Source organism: Mesoplodon bidens (assembly GCF_964165515.1).
Source record: "Mesoplodon bidens genome assembly, chromosome: 1".
In the NCBI taxonomy this organism is placed as follows: Eukaryota; Metazoa; Chordata; class Mammalia; order Artiodactyla; family Ziphiidae; genus Mesoplodon; species Mesoplodon bidens.
The window spans coordinates 158,809,269-158,815,681 of NC_138176.1; positions in this window are offsets into that span (position 1 = coordinate 158,809,269).

Genomic DNA, 6,413 nt, shown 5'->3' on the forward strand with positions numbered 1-6,413 from the left:
ACAAAAACAAGACCCACATATATGCTGTCTACAAGAGACCCACTTCAGACCTAGAGACACATACAGACTGAAAGTAAGGGGATGGAAAAAGATATTCCATGCAAATGGAAATCAAAAGAAAGCTGGAGTAGCAATTCTCATATCACGCAAAATAGACTTTAAAATAAAGACTATTAGAAGAGAAAAAGAAGGACACTACATAATGATCAAGGGATTGATCCAAGAAGAAGATATAACAATTGTAAATATTTATGCACCCAACATAGGAGCACCTCAATACATAAGGCAAATACTAACAGCCATAAAAGGGGAAATCAACAGTAACACATTCATAGTAGGGGACTTTAACACCCCACGTTCACCAATGGACAGATCATCCAAAATGAAAATAAATAAGGAAACACAAGCTTTAAATGATACATTAAACATGATGGACTTAATTGATATTTATAGGACATTCCATCCAAAAACAACAGAATACACATTTTTCTCAAGTGCTCATGGAACATTCTCCAGGATAGATCATATCTTGGGTCACAAATCAAGCCTTGGTAAATTTAAGAAAATTGAAATTGTATCAAGTATCTTTTCCGACCACAATGCTATGAGACTAGACATCAATTACAGGAAAAGATCTGTAAAAAATACAAACACATTGAGGCTAAACAATACACTACTCAATAACGAAGTGATCACTGAAGAAATCAAAGAGGAAATAAAAAAAATACCTAGAAACAAATGACAATGGAGACACGATGACCCAAAACCTATGGGATGCAGCACAAGCAGTTCTAAGGGGGAAGTTTATAGCAATACAATCCCACCTGAAGAAACAGGAAACATCTCGAGTAAACAACCTGACCCTGCACCTAAAGCAATTAGAGAAAGAAGAACAAAAACATCCCAAAGTTAGCAGAAGGAAAGAAATCATGAAGATCAGATCAGAAACAAATGAAAAAGAAATGAAGGAAACGATAGCAAAGATCAATAAAACTAGAAGCTGGTTCTTTGAGAAGATAAACAAAATTAATAAACCATTAGCCAGACTCATCCAGAAAAAAAGGGAGAAGACTCAACTCAATAGAATTAGAAATGAAAAAGGAGAAGTAACAACTGACACTGCAGAAATACAAATGATCATGAGTGATTACTACAAGAAACTCTATGCCAATAAAATGGACAACCTGGAAGAAATGGGCAAATTCTTAGAAATCACAACCTGCCAAGACTGACTCAGGAAGAAATAGAAAATATGAATAGACCAATCACAAGCACTGAAATTGAAACTGTGATTAAAAATCTTCCAACAAACAAAAGCCCAGGACCAGATGGCTTCACAGGCGAATTCTATCAAACATTTAGAGAAGAGCTAACACCTATCCTTCTCAAACTCTTCCAAAATATAGCAGAGGGAGGAACACTCCCAAACTCATTCTACGAGGCCACCATCACCTTGATACCAAAAGCAGGCAAGGATGTCACAAAGAAAGAAAACTACAGGCCAATATCACTGATGAACACAGATGCAAAAATCCTCAACAAAATACTAGTAAACAGAGTCCAACAGCACATTAAAAGGATCATACACCATGATCAAGTGGGGTTTATTCCAGGAATGCAAGGATTCTTCAATATACGCAAATCAATCAATGTGATACACCATATTAACAAATTGAAGGAGAAAAACCATATGATCATCTCAATAGATGCAGAGAAAGCTTTCGACAAAATTCAACACCCATTTATGATAAAAACCCTGCAGAAAGTAGGCATAGAGGGAACTTTCCTCAACATAATAAAGGCCATATATGACAAACCCACAGCCAACATTGTCCTCAACGGTGAAAAACTGAAACCATTTCCAGTAAGATCAGGAACAAGACAAGGCTGCCCACTCTCACCACTCTTATTCAACCTAGATTTGGAAGTTTTAGCCACAGCCATCAGAGAAGAAAAGGAAATAAAAGGAATCCAAATTGGAAAAGAAGAAGTAAAGCTGTCACTGTTTCCAGATGACATGATACTCTACATAGAGAATCCTAAAGATGCTACCAGAAAACTACTAGAGCTAATCAATGAATTTGGTTAAGTAGCAGGATACAAAATTAATGCACAGAAATCTCTGGCATTCCTGTACACTAATGATGGAAAATCTGAAAGTGAAATCAAGAAAACACTCCCATTTACCACTGCAACAAAAAGAATAAAATATCTAGGAATAAACCTACCTAAGGAGACAAAAGACCTGTATGCAGAAAATTATAAGACACTGATGAAAGAAATTAAAGATGACACAAATAGATGGAGAGATCTACCATGCTCCTGGATTGGAAGAATCAATATTGTGAAAATGACTCTACTACCCAAAGCAATCTACAGATTCAGTTCAATCCCTATCAAACTACCACTGGCATTTATCACAGAACTAGAACAAAAAATTTCAAAATTTGTTTGGAAAAACAAAAGACCTCGAATAGCCAAAGCAATCTTGAGAACGAAAAATGGAGCTGGAGGAATCAGGCTCCCTGACTTCAGACTATACTACAAAGCTACAGTAATCAAGACAGTGTGGTACTGGCACAAAAGCAGAAAGATAGATTCATGGAACAGGATAGAAAGCCCAGAGATAAACCCACGCACATATGGTCAACTTATCTTTGATAAAGGAGACAGGAATGCACAGTGGAGAAAGGACAGCCTCTTCAATAAGTGGTGCTGGGAAAACTGGACAGGGACATGTAAAAGTATGAGATTAGATCATTCCCTAACACCATACACAAAAATAAGCTCAAAATGGATTAAAGACCTAAATGTAAGGCCAGATACTATCAAACTCTTAGAGGAAAACATAGGTAGAACACTCTATGACATAAATCACAGCAAGATCCTTTTGGACCCACCTCCTAGAGAAATGGAAATAAAAACAAAGATAAACAAATGGGACCTAATGAAACTTCAAAGCTTTTGCACAGAAAAGGAAACCATAAACAAGACCAAAAGCAACCCTCAGAATGGGAGAAAATATTTGCAAATGAAGCAACTGACAAAGGATTAATCTCCAAAATTTATAAGCAGCTCATGCAGCTCAATAGTAAAAAAACAAAGAACCCAATCCAAAAATGGGCTGAAGACTTAAATAGGCATTTCTCCAAAGAAGATATACAGACTGCCAACAAACACATGAAAGAATGCTCAACATCATTAATCATTAGAGAAATGCAAATCGAAACTACAATGAGATATCATCTCACACCAGTCAGAATGGCCATCATCAAAAAATCTAGAAACAATAAATGCTGGAGAGGGTGTGGAGAAAAGGGAACACTCTTGCACTGCTGGTGGTGATGTGAATTGGTACAGCCACTATGGAGAACAGTATGGAGGTTCCTTAAAAAACTACAAATAGAACTACCATATGACCCAGCAATCCCACTACTAGGCATATACCCTAAGAAAACCATAATTCAAAAAGAGACATGTACCAAAATGTTCATTGCAGCTCTATTCACAATAGCCCGGAGATGGAAACAACCTAAGTGTCCATCATCGAATGAATGGATAAAGAAGATGTGGCACATATATACAATGGAATATTACTCAGCCATAAAAAGAAACGAAACTGAGCTATTTGTAATGAGGTGGATGGACCTAGAGTCTGTCATACAGAGTGAAGTAAGTCAGAAAGAGAAAGACAAATACCGTATGCTAACACATATATATGGAATTTAAGGGAAAAAAATGTCATGAAGAACCTAGGGTTAAGACAGGAATAAAGACACAGACCTAGTTGAGAATGGACTTGAGGATATGGGGAGGGGGAAGGGTAAGCTGTGACAAAGCGAAAGAGAGGCATGGACATATATACAGTACCAAACGTAATGTAGATAGATAGTGGGAAGCAGCCGCATAGCACAGGGAGATCAGCTCGGTGCTTTGTGACCGCCTGGAAGGGTGGGATAGGGAGGGTGGGAGGGAGGGAGACGCAAGAGGGAAGGGATGTGGGAACAGATGTATATGTATGACTGATTCACTTTGTTATAAAGCAGAAACTAATAAAAAGAATTATATCCAACTTATTACTTTTTTTTTTTTTTTTTTTTTTGGCGGTACGCGGGCCTCTCACTATTGTGGCCTCTCCCATTGTGGAGCACAGGCTCTGGATGCGCAGGCTCAGTGGCCATGGCTCACGGGCCCAGCCGCTCTGCGGCATGTGGGATCTTCCCAGACTGGGGCACGAACCCGTGTCCCCTGCATCGGCAGGCGGACTCTCAACCACTGCGCCACCAGGGAAGCCCTACTTTTTTCTTTTACAGATGGTGTTTTTGGTGTTGTATCTGAAAAGTTATTGCTAAACCCAAGGTCGCTGAGATTTTCTACCATGCTATTTTTCTCAGAGTCTTATAGTGTTTTATTTTACATTTAGATCTATGATTCATTCTGAGTTAACTTTTGTGACAACTGTAACATCTTTGTCTAGATTTTTTTTTAGAGAGGATGTCAGTATCCAGTTGTTTGGGTACCAAATCCTTTCTCCACTGAATTTCCCTTACTCTTTTCCCAAAACTCAGTTGAGTGTATTTGTGCGGGTCTATTTCTGGGATGTATATTCTGTTCCAATGATCTATATGTCATTGATCTTTTGCCAACACTATGCTGCCCTGGTTACTGTAGCTTTATATTAAGTCTTGAAGTGCGATAGTGTCAGTCCTCCATCTTGGTTCTTCTTCTTCAAAATTGTGTTGGCTATTCTGGGTCCTTTTTGCTTCTCTATATAACTTTAAAAACAATTTGTTGATATCCACAAATTGATTTTGATTTTGAGATTGCATTGAATCTATAGATCAACTTGGAAAAAACTGAACATTAGGAATATCAAGTCTTTCAATCCATGAATACAAAATATCTCAGTTTTGTTCTTTGATTTCTTTCATCAGAGTTTTATAATTTTCTACATAGATTTAACGCAAATATTTGTTTTAGATTTATGCCTAAGTATTTCATTTTTTGGTGCTAATGTAAATGTTACTAGATTTTTAAATTTCAAACTCTAATTGTTCATTGCTGGTATAAAAGAAAACTACCCACATTTGTATATTGATCTTATATCCTATACCTTTGCTATAATCGCTTACTCTTTCTGATATCTGGATTATCTGTGGTTTGGTTTATATCTTGCAGTAATTCATGCTCTTTTGCCACAATCATCTTTTTCATCTGGGATAGTCCCCCCAAAGACCAGTCATGAGACTAAATTAATTATGAAAGTCAGTCTGTTCCACTTAATCCAATTAAACTTAATTGCATGATCCCTATATTCCTAATCATCCTCACCTAAGGGGCATGTTACCTTCATGTTTTTAAACAGATTTTCTGAGCCAAATCATTTCCACAAATATGACTCTGGGAAAAGACATTTTAGATATAAAAAGACCAAGGGAAATCAAATTTATCTCATTTACCTAAGAGTTTGTGCCAAACCACATAATGATTTGTGGGCTGCCCATAAAGTCTCATTGATAATGGAAACAATCCTGCTAGAGGGAGTGACATGTGAGCAAACTGCAGAACTGACTAATTCAAAATGCTAAAAAACATGGAGTTAAATTTTGTATGAAACCATAACAAAAAGCATTAAAAGGCAAGCTCTTAACTTAAATTATGATTGTGAAATCGGCACATAAAGGCATTTCATGGAAATGCACTGACATAAATTACAGGTGTGAAACAGATTGCACCATTTTCCTATAATGTGCAAGTGTAAGTAATTCCTAATTTAGAAAAAGAGCATGAGCACTGCTAGAGAACTCAAAAATTGTGTGATTTTATTTGTGTAAAAAGAGGAGGAGGTAGATGGTATCACTTGCCCAAAGTTACATGGCCAGTAAGTTGACATTTAATCTATGTTCCACCAAGCTCTTTCACTACAGCATATTTTATACATGTGTAATTTTTTTATTATGGAAAGAGTAATTTTTGCTACGTAGAGTCACTGCTGGGTGAATCTATTCTTAGACAGAAAATTAACAACAGGATTCTGCCTATCACAAACTTGGAAACTTGCAAGGTATCCTCATAGGCTATTATAATCAGCTGTGTGCTGTCAAGAATGGGTCATTCCCAGCAGTTGACTACCTTTAGAAATCTCAATGAATTTGGATTTTAGAACACCTTTTTAAGAGTAACTTTCCCATGGTGTTAGAATAGCAAGTGCTAGAGCTGGGATTGAACTATGATTTTTCTGAATCTTGATCTTCCCACAAGCACAAGAAGAAAAGGAGAGCCAGGTAGCATTAGTACCAGGTCTTTCTAACTATACAAAGAGGGAGAGCATCAAATGTGTTCTTCCTTTTCTTCCCTTATTCCAACCATTATCAGAATCTTTGTGTGAAGTGTACCTGATCTGGAGGAGGGGA